This window comes from Lactuca saligna, chromosome 1 (assembly GCF_052625555.1).
Source record: "Lactuca saligna cultivar CGN05327 chromosome 1, ASM5262555v1, whole genome shotgun sequence".
NCBI classification, from domain to species: domain Eukaryota; kingdom Viridiplantae; phylum Streptophyta; class Magnoliopsida; order Asterales; family Asteraceae; genus Lactuca; species Lactuca saligna.
Genome location: NC_136417.1, coordinates 22,522,290 through 22,532,695, shown reverse-complemented (window position 1 = coordinate 22,532,695; position 10,406 = coordinate 22,522,290). Strand labels below are relative to the sequence as shown.

Here is a 10,406-nt window from a genome sequence, read left to right as displayed (position 1 = left end):
CCTGTTTCTTTTAGGTACAGATCAAGAATGGAACACACCTTTATAGTTTGGGTATTGTTTTTTTTTTCTAATGAGGTGAAGAATACAACGAATTGGAGGTTAGGGTGTATGAAATCGACAAAGAGGGGAGTTTTAATTTCTTCTTTTAATTTTTTGTATGATCATTGATTTGTATAAGTTGCTGGCCTGGTGGGGGTGTGATGATTAAGGTGGTGGTTGGCAGTGGATTATGTATAGTGTTGATGGTGGTTGTTAGTGGATGGATATAAAGGTGATTATGGTGGTAATGAATTCCAGGTGAGATGACTTTAAAATTGACATTCACACACACCATGTACAACTTTTAACCAAACCAGGGACTGCCCGAGTTAATTTTTGAAAATAGGGACTAAACACGCTTTTTGGCATGTACACAAGGGACGATCGGTGTAATTTACCCTTTATCTTTATTATTATACATCAATAGCTCATACATTTCACATGCATTTGGTATTACCCACTTCTCTAGTTTATCACCCTAAAACCTCTAATTTGACAAATCTTAGCTTTTAACATCATAATAAGGCGAGTTAAAGATCATACATTGATTTGGGGATGTTAACCCACCTATAATATGTTAAATATCCTCTCCAAATCATCTAAACACATTATTAGCTCCAAAATTACCCCACAAACACACATACATATCCATGAGTGAAATGGGACGAAATAGCCAAAAATCGTCTTTTAGTCACTTAAATAAGAAGTCAATTAGTTAGACCATGTTTTACAACACATATGTGTATGCTTTTGAAATTCATTTGTATAGTTGTATCAATTTTACTGGAAGTTGAAAATCACCATTTTGGGTGTAATAACTTCCACCCAAAAATTGTACTGCATGTGCACATATGTATAACATCAGATAATCATTTCAAATTATTATGAGACATATATACCTCATAATTTATTATTCTCATATAGGGGAACACACCCTAACCAATAGTTTACACATATACTCAATGGTTCCCTATTACGACATGATATTATGATACTTTGCTAAAGTGCCATTGTAGACAAGGTACAAAACTTAAGTTCTACATATAATGCATAAACACACTTCTTACATAAATTCATTTGACTCTAATAATATTCCCTACCGAAGATTATGGTTTCATATCTTATCCACGGATCATCTGAACATCAAGGTATCTATATAGGCATCACACTTTTAACTTTCTGTCATTCAAGCAGTTAAGTTTTTCAACGAGTCATTATATTATATGCTACATGTGATTGCCATGATCATTAGTGAATTATGATCCCTACTATGATACCCTTAGTGCTTCACATTACTTATTTAGACAATGTACTTTAATCAAAGCAATATACCCACTGGACTATCATATCTTTGCTTGTAAAAGAGCATATATATCATGTTCATCACTAGCAAATAAAACCACAATTCATATAAAAACTTTGTGCTAAAATTTCTAGATTGTTTTTGTTAGAAGTTAATAAAAAATGACGAGATATCGGGTATCACTACTCTGCAACACTAATGCTCGGATTATACGGTTTTTTATAAGATTTGCAATCTTTCGTTTATATTTAATAAGAAACCCAAAACTGCAACTTTATTTGGTCGTTTGGTTAGAAATTCAAAATTGATTATTTTCTATTTGCAATTGTTGGTTCTAAGAAATAGTAAACATAGACGTATTTTGCACGGAATAATTGATCGACTAGTCGTTGGTTCGTTTACGACAGGTGGAATTTGTTATAAATAACAAACAATCTTAATCGTTGACTTTTAAAAATACAACTTACTTTTTTTATTTAAATATGTAAAACTTAAAAGTCTTGTATCGCTTTTGAACGAAAAAAAGGCGTGTGGATGAAAGAATATAAAAATAGATTATGAAGTGCATTAATTAATATAAACTTCAACAAAGTAAATGTATCCATTGATTCGAACCAAAGGGCATGCACCAACATCTCAGTTTGTATTTCTAATAATTACTATATATTATAAATATTTAGTTTATTGAGCTATTTAGTTATTTAGATACGTTAATCTTAGATTTTTTTTTTATTTATTTATACTTATTTGTTTTTTTTTTTTTTTTTTTTTTTTTTGAGCGGCAGATGTATTAATAACTAACAAGGCGCTATACAAATTTACATAATACAACCATCTAATGAAATTAAAAAAAGATCTATGCTTAATCCAACTAAATGAAACTAGTTGGATATTATCCGCCAATTTTAAGGGAGATCATCTCTTTTTGTTAAACATCAAAGAATTTCGTACCTTCTAGATTAACCAAATCATAGAGTAGATGATGGTAAGTTTGAGTTTTTTCTTCTTCTTAGAAACTAGAGTTGCCAACATTATAAGCAATTCCAATCTATCCTTAGGAATCGAAACTAACAACCCATTCCAAGCAGTGTTGCAAAACTCGGCCTACTCGGCCGAGTACTCGGCCGATTACTTGGAATCGGCCCTCCACCGAGGCGAGTAATGTCAACTCGGCCAAAAAACTCGGATTTAGTCAAAATCGGCCAAAAATCGGTCAAACTCGGTCAAAAATCCGACAAACTCGGTCAAACTCGGGCCTACTCGGTCTTACTCGGGCCTACTCGGTCAAACTCGGTCAAACTCGGTCAAAGGGTCAAAATTGTCATAAAAAGAGAAAAAAATCAAGAATTTCAATATTAATATGTATAATGCACTTAATGATTTATTATTTAACTCGGTCAAACTCGGGTCTACTCGGTCTTACTCGGGCCTACTCGGTCAAACTCGGCCAACTCGGTCAAAATCGGTCAAACTCGGTCAAAGGGTCAAAATTATCATAAAAAGAGAAAAAAATCAAGAATTTCAAGATTAATATGTATAATGCACTTAATGATTTATTATTTAACTCGGTCAAACTCGGGCCTACTCGGTCTTACTCGGGCCTACTCGGTCAAATTCGGCCAACTCGGTCAAAATCGGTCAAACTCGGTCAAAGGGTCAAAATTGTCATAAAAAGAGAAAAAAAATCAAGAATTTCAAGATTAATATGTATAATGCACTTAATGATTTATTATTTAACACAGACATGTGATTATTACAACATGTATATCTTAAATTTTCAGTAATTATCCACGTAGTGAGATAATTATGTGTATTTCAGTTTTTTATGTATTCATATGTATTTAATTTTGGTTATATATTTCAATCAAATTATGATTTTAATTTATGATTTTGACATATATAATTTTCTAAAAAATATTTCTACATGAATTACCGAATCCGAGTACTCCCCGAGTACTCGCTACTCCTCAGTCGGCCGAGCAGGTACCGAATAGCGAGTTCTACAACCTTGATTCCAAGTGATAAACCAACTCTAGACATATGTATGAAAAGTTGCAATGAAAGAAGTATGTTCCTCCTCATCATTCAAATGACACAAATGATAAGTCACCAACTTCAAATTAACACCTCTATTAACAATATTTTTAGCCATCGAAACTTTATTGGAAATCACATGCCAAACAAAACAATTAATTTAGTCGGAACCCAACTAATTATAGCCATATGATAATTAATCATTTAAAAAAAAGTTGGAATCCTATATCTTTCAACCTTAGGATGATCCGTACTAAAAAAAACAATAAAGTTACTAATAACTACATAACTACATTGTTTAATACAGAAGCTAATTAATTAAAAAATAAGTTATTTTGGCATGCAATCTATCATTAAGGAACAATGATTTACTAATGATTCGTATTAGGTAGATGCAAACATATTAAATTGTATGACATCAGCACACGTATAATATAAATGCATAGTTATCAACAAACAACCAATAAATATGTTCTACATAACTATTTACTGGTAAGTATATACAACGTTATTTGAGTACACAATTTTTTTTAATAATGTATATTTACATTGTTGGGACATAACTTTTGTAAATAACAATAAGCAAAAATCTTATTGTTTGTAGAGACATGTATAACAAATAGATTAAAACTAAAAAGACCATAAGCTAAATACATAAATCCAAGTGAAAAAATAACCTAAAACAAAAGGCAAAGATTATCTTAACTACAAGAACAAGTTATTTATAGTATAAATTGAATAAAAAACATTAAATTTATATAAAATTTTGATTTTGATGATATATATTTTTTTCTTAATTAAGTCATTAAGTTTACAAGTAGTGGCGGAGCTTCAATATTTCATTTGGGGGGCCGAAAACACAATTTATATAAAAATTGGTGAACAGGGGGACCGTAGTCAAAATTTTATATTTGTGGACTAAATATTTATAAAGTTAAAGCATAGGGACTATTAATGTCAAAAAAATCAGGGGGGCCACAACCCCCCTAGCCCTCGAAAAGATCTGCCCATGTTTACAAGTTTGTTGCAAATTTAATTAACTGACCGTTATTTTTTTTTGTTTTTTTTTAAGTGTTTTGTGTAGACACTTTTTCTTATTTTTTTTTTTTTTTCTTGAGAACATTACATTTTATGGAATGACTTCTCAAAGTCGTTCAAGTGATTCATATACTTGTCTATTTGATTAATTATATAGTATGCCAAATTTCAAATTATTAGGAGGGTTGAATTATTTATGTAAGGAGGAAATTGTCTATCAAGTTGTATAACAAAATAGAGTTTGTATGTCCCTCCGGATGGTGCATGAGATATGTTATCATCTTTCCTAGATATATAATATTTTTATAACAACTTATAATATAATAGTATAAGTTAAAAAAATTGATTTTATTATATATTTTGACAAAATTAAGTAACTTCCTTAAATAAACAAGTCACTTAACCGTCGTTTATCTTATTATACGGTAAAGAAGAAGAATATTATTTCCGTTGAGACGCTCCGCCGGTTCTGATTCTCTCTAACGACTCCCTCCTCCTCCTTCACGTCGTCTTCAACCTCTTCACGTCTTCTATAGAAACATTCGCGCATGCATTTCACCATTTATCTCTATATCAAAAACCTTCGGTTCATTTTCAAGTCACCGGAAGCAGCTTTTGCCAATCAGAATTGTTCGCTAAACAAGGAGCCAAGGAATTACACAAGTTTTGGAATTGATCTGGTTTCGTGTGCGTAACAGTTAGGGTTTCGACGAATCTTACAGAAATGCCATTGGAATCGTCTTCAGACTACGAAGCGGACGATTCCGATGCTGAGTTCGTTGAGATCGATCCCTCCGGTCGTTATGGACGGGTTAGCACGTTTCATACAAAGAATTTATCGTTTTTATTGACGTTTTTTAGATATATTGGTTGTTATCTCGGATGACTATATTGATGTAATTTGCAGTATAAGGAAGTGCTAGGAAAGGGGGCTTGCAAAAAGGTGTATCCTTTTTCACTCGCTTTCGTTCCAAATAAAAGCTAGCTATAGGCTACCTTTTGATATTGAATCTCAAACTCAAACCACTTATATGTCAACTTCATAATTGCTATGAATTTTACACCTAATACAAGAAATATTGCGAATTAGGTTGAACTTTGTAAAACAGTGCAAATATAGCAATGTTAGCGCTAAATTAGTTCATTCTTGCAAATCATAGCGTTTACCTTTGAATTTCTGGAAGGATTGTGGTTTGTTTGCGACAGAAGCCAAATATCATGGTTCAAAAATTATCTACTTTTCAAATTTAAAAGTATTTACTAGCTACAAAATAGATTATATGGTAAAATCCTTGATCGCATATGGGATATTTAGCTATAAAGCATTTGACGAATTGGAAGGAATTGAAGTAGCTTGGAATCAAATAAGGATATCTGATTTCTTAAGAAACCCAGAGGAGTTGGAGCGTCTATACTCTGAAGTTCATCTGCTTAAAACACTTCGACACAAGAACATCATCAAATTCTACAACTCTTGGGTTGATACAAAGAACGATCATGTCAACTTCATCACAGAGATCTTCACATCAGGGACATTAAGACAGTATGTTTTGATTCATTTCTAAGCTTCCATTATCTATGTTTTTCATACAAGCATGTAGTTAAGATCATGCTAGAAATTTTTGGTAGGTACCGAAAGAAACATAAGCATGTAGATTTGAGAGCATTGAAGAAATGGTCTAAACAGATATTGGAAGGGTTAGTGTATCTTCATAGTCATGATCCTCCAGTTATTCATCGAGACCTCAAGTGTGACAACATTTTTGTCAATGGAAATCAAGGAGAGGTTAAGATTGGTGACCTTGGATTAGCTGCTATTCTTCGCCAAGCTCGTTCTGCTCACAGTGTGATTGGTGAGGCCAGGGCATTTTTGTAATTTTCATGCTTTCTTGTGACCTATTATGTTATCCATGGTGAGTGAATTATTGTTTTGTGGTTAGGAACTCCGGAGTTCATGGCACCAGAGCTTTATGAAGAGGATTATAATGAACTTGTGGATATTTATGCATTTGGGATGTGCTTACTTGAATTGGTTACATTTGAGTATCCATATGTTGAATGTACAAATGCTGCTCAAATATATAAGAAAGTCACATCTGTAAGTGATTTATTTTAGCTATAATATACAAATAAGTAAAACTTTAGGAGATGATTCGAGATTTTTTTTTTTTTTTTAGGGAGTGAAGCCGGCTTCATTAGCAACAGTGAAGGATCCTGAAATCAAATCATTTATCGAAAAATGTCTTGCAAAAGTATCATTTAGATTAAGCGCCAAGGAACTGTTAATGGACAATTTTCTTTATGCTGATGAGGATTATAATAACATAAATAGACAAAAACACTCTGATCCTGATCCAGGTTACAATTTTGTCTTCAATTTTTATTTCTTTATATTTTTCTGCGAGAAATCGACAAATGTAAGCCAATTATCTTCATGATTTACCAAACAAATAATCAACATTTCACACTTTCCTTGTAGCATTTAGTTATTTTTTGGCTATTTATTTGTTAAATAACTAAAAAAAAAAAGGATAAACTTCGTTTCCTCTTGTTGTCCACGTCATGGTTCTTTTTAATTTTTATAGGTGGCGACACTGAGAACGTTGAAACTCCAAACAACTCTATGCCTGATACAGCTAGGGATTTCACAGTAATGGCTCAAGTCAGAGACCCAAATACAGTATTCTTGAAACTACGTATAGAAGATGTAACAGGTAATTAATAAATAAAACATTAATTAAATTTCTTTATATTTTAACAAATGATTATTATATACTTTTTTTTTTTTTTTTTAAATTAGGTAATGTTCGGAATATCCACTTCCCGTTTGATATCGAAGCGGACACACCAACTGCAGTTGCAAGAGAAATGGTGGAAGAGTTGGATTTAACAGATCAAGACGTGTCTGTAATTGCCGAAATGATTGAAGCAGAAATCCGTTCATGTTTTCCTGACTGGGCACTAACGGAATATTCCAACGACGGCAATGAATTAGCTGACCCTCAATACGATTCTCCTTCCCCATCGACCAACAAATCCGGTGCTTCTGGACATTTATCTCTTGAACGATTGCCCTCTGGTAGAAGATACTGGAGCGATGCACCCAAAACTGGTTGCTCTCCACTTAAACCCGTTCCATCAGACATCGATGAAGAAGAAAACACCCAACCATTTCCAAATGATGATGATGATGATGAAAATAATGATGTGAATATGATTGTGGAGAAAATTGAACAAATAATGGTTGACCAACAAAAAGAGTTGGATGATCTTAAAATGAAACATGGATTGATTGTATCAAAATTTTTGATGAAACTTTCTCCCGAAACTCGACAGGAAGTTATTACCACGTGTAAAGTCGAGATCTCAAAAGAAGATTCTGATATGTAAGTCTCCTTTTAGCTTTAAAATTGGGTCTACTGGTAAGGAGGTGAGAATTCATTTGATTTTAAATGATTTCAAAATGTTTGCAGAAAAGGCGAAGATGGAGATGAAGAAGGAGGAAATGGAAAGCATAGCCCGGGGCGTTTGTTCAAGCAGAAGTTCAAGACCAGGGTAGAGTATACGAGGCCAAGCAGGGGTATTGCTGTAATTTTGAGAAACGATAGTGCGAATTCATGACATTTGAGGTTGGAAATATTTTGAATAAAGATTGTTGTGTTGGAGGGAATTGTATATATGATTATTTGTTAACATGAAGAGGTTTGATTTATGTTTGAGTAGTGGAGTTAACAGTTAAGTTGTGAAATTTGAAGGACTTTGTAGATGGATATTGGGTGAATGTTGTATTGAGTTGCTTAAGTACATGTTGCATTTGGTTTGAAGTTTCAATGGCTTGGTAGATAATGGGGGGAAATTTGAAGGGGTTTATAGGTATTGGCTTGAATTTTCAAGGGCTTGGCGGGTATTGGGGGAATTTCAAGGGCATAACAGATATTAGGTGAGATTTCAAGGGTTTGGTAGATATTTGGAGATTTTTTACGGCAGATAATTCTTGAAACTTGAAGGTCTTTGTAGATATTTGGGGTATCTGTTATTGTTTATTGAAATTTTAGAGGCAGATTTTTTTAAAGTTTAGAGGGTGTGTGGGATTTCATTTTGATTTTTAAAAGGATTTTTACACAAAATAACTTGTTGATTTATTGTAGTAGGAAATGAGTTTTAAAAAAAATGTTTACATTAGTTTTTATGGTGGGAAAAAGTCAATAAGCTTTTTTCTAAAAAAAATGTTTGTCTAAGCTTAAGGATATTTTACGATAATGTTGACTTTTACAATTCAAAAAGTCATAAGATGTTTATAAAAGTTACAAATTCTAACTTCTTAAAATCTCATTTTTGAAGGGTTAAAGAGAAGTTTTAAAAATCTTTTTCTTTTTGCTAAACGTTTTTTTGACTTATTGATTTTTCAAAAAGCCAACAAGTCAATAAGTTGTTTTGGGATGAAATCCCAAATATCCTCTTAGTATTGGGTAGATTTCAAGGCCTTAGTTAATATCGGGTGCAACTTCAAGGGCTTAGTACATATTTGACAAATAGAAAGGCTTGATAGTTATTTGTTGAAAATCAAAGGGCTTAATAAAAGTTGGGGGAACTTTCAAAATCTTGGAAGATATTAGGAAAACATAAAGGGTTAATATGTACTGATTGAAATTTCAAGGGCTTCGTAGCTACCATCCATAAGCCGACTTGGGGTTTGAAGTTATGACTTCTTTTTTCAATGTCATCGACTTGCCCTTCCAGCTACCAATCACATAACCATCGCCATTTCTTTTCAATCAAATCCTCACCCATATATGAATGGTGTATTCTTTGAAGCTGCATTCAGGAACATACGAAACCTCCCCTTAGCGATATTGCCTTGTTGCTTTTCGATTCTTCTCATAATCAACTACAAGAAACCAAATTCGATTTCAGAGGAGTAGGGCAAAAGATCGATGTAACATCCCAAAAATGCTAGTAAAAAATTCTTTTTTAAACCACCAAAAACCATACAATCATTTGTTCAAAAGCCAACCAATGCATAATGTATTCTCAAATATTGTAGTAAATCAAAATAGAAAATGCGGAATAAAACTCCAGGAGATGTTGTGCGATCAAGTCAGGTCATTCCCTTTAGAACCAAAAGTACCTAAAACATTTAAACACAAAATCGTAAGCACAAAGCTTACTGAGTTCCCCCACAATACCACATAACCATATAGGCCATGCGCACACAAATAACGGGCCCCACCCAATTAGCTTAACGAGCCCCACACAACTTACAGATTGGGACCCGTCCATTATACAAAATCCCCCCCCCCCCCCCCCAAATTCATATAACGGTCCCCTCCAATCATACATGTAAGAATCACAAAGACAACTAGCATCCTACATAGTATAGTGATAAAACTCGTCTAAAAAACCCAGTCGACAACTAACGAGCTCACACGGTGGAAAAACATGTACAACACTCCTTCTAATGAATCATAAAAGGTAAAACCTTAGTCTACATTCTAAAACTATCAATATGACTAAAAACAACCATGTCAAAAAGTTAACGGTCAAAGTCAACTCTTGTTGAACTCCATGTTGTGGCTACCCATTGGCTTTGTCGTGGCAGCTTCACGACAAAACAGTCGCAAACAAACCAGCCACCACGTCGTGGCAAGCAAGTTGTCATGTCATGGCAACTACACAAAGATAGCTTAAGGGATTAAGCTCTTAATCTGCTAAGCCTTCACCTCTCACTCTTCAGGAAGCTTATTGGGAAACTTATGGTCGATTAAAATCCGAACTTTATGGACATGCGTGGGGACTTAGCTACCATGTCATGGTGAACAGGCTACCACACTTTGGTACTTCACAACTCCGCATTCTAAATCAGACAATTGCCACATCATGGGGCCTTAGCTACCATGTCATAGCTCACTTAAAATACTCACAATTAAATAATATAGTAGATTAACTTGGGAAAAAGCATTACCTGGAAAATGTATGTTGCAACTCTCTGCCA

The 10,406-nt window shown here is 33.5% G+C and overlaps 1 pseudogene across 1 annotated transcript; it reads left to right on the top strand.

Moving 5' to 3' along the window:
* Positions 1–4,815: 4,815 nt before the first annotated feature.
* On the top strand, positions 4,816–8,218 carry LOC145028365 (putative serine/threonine-protein kinase WNK3; annotated as a pseudogene). Its single transcript, XR_013675984.1, has 8 exons — positions 4,816–5,225; positions 5,322–5,359; positions 5,730–5,957; positions 6,044–6,267; positions 6,355–6,512; positions 6,592–6,772; positions 7,000–7,128; positions 7,215–8,218. The product of XR_013675984.1 is annotated as a putative serine/threonine-protein kinase WNK3 (transcript).
* The last annotated feature ends 2,188 nt before the right edge of the window (positions 8,219–10,406 follow it).